This window comes from Arachis duranensis, chromosome 4, assembly GCF_000817695.3.
Source record: "Arachis duranensis cultivar V14167 chromosome 4, aradu.V14167.gnm2.J7QH, whole genome shotgun sequence".
Lineage (NCBI taxonomy): Eukaryota > Viridiplantae > Streptophyta > Magnoliopsida > Fabales > Fabaceae > Arachis > Arachis duranensis.
This window is the reverse complement of record NC_029775.3, coordinates 9,501,106-9,502,037: the sequence shown is the minus strand read 5'-3', so window position 1 is coordinate 9,502,037 and position 932 is coordinate 9,501,106.

Here is a 932-nt window from a genome sequence, read left to right as displayed (position 1 = left end):
TTCTTTGCCAACTAGTAGTAGTGGGAGAATTGTCGTATACCATGGATGGTGTTTGGAAAAATCAACTTTTTTTTTAAATTAACCAATCATAGCGTTTTCTTTCTTACAATTGTTTTCATGTCAAATTATTAAATTATTACTTAAAAAAATAGAAGTCAATTTGTCCTCAATCCTCATCAGGTATTTAGTATTAATAATGAGCAGGATTTTTAATAATAAGTTGAATATTGAATTCTTTAAGTTGGAAAAATGTGTTAACAACAAATACACGTACAAAAAATAATTATCTTTTGAACAATAATTTGGTAAAGGATTAATATCTACATATAAGTGTTTTGGGCTTATAAGCTTTATAAGTTTAAAGATAATGAAACTCTTAAATGCAATGTTTATATTAGGTGTCTCTTTAACAAACTTTTAAATCAATTCAAATCAATTAACGTGAATATATAACTTTTATTTTTCAAAATGTTTTGTTTTCTTTTTCGAATTTCTTGCCAAATTTGTTCGATCTCCTTCGTGCATTCTCTCTTTGCCTTTTCATTCATTGTTTTACTTGCGTTTATAATTGATTTCTTCTTCGTCATTTACATGTGTTTCTCTCTCTATATTATTACTTCGTTTTTTTTTCGATTTTCATGGTTTCTGAAATCAAGCTTTGAAATTGTTTTGAAGATAATTGAACTTCAGAAATACACCCAAACGATTACAGAAATACACCCAAATGGTTACAAAAATACACACAAACGATTACAGAAATACACTCAAAGGATTTAAGAAATACATCCAAAATTCATTGAAGTATACCTTACCACAATATAAGGGGGGAGACAATATATTTCTTCTTAAAATCTTTTAATGTTTTGCTGGTTAAGAATGAGGCACATGGCAGAGACAATCTAGAAAAAAACCTAGAAGAACAGTAAAAGAGT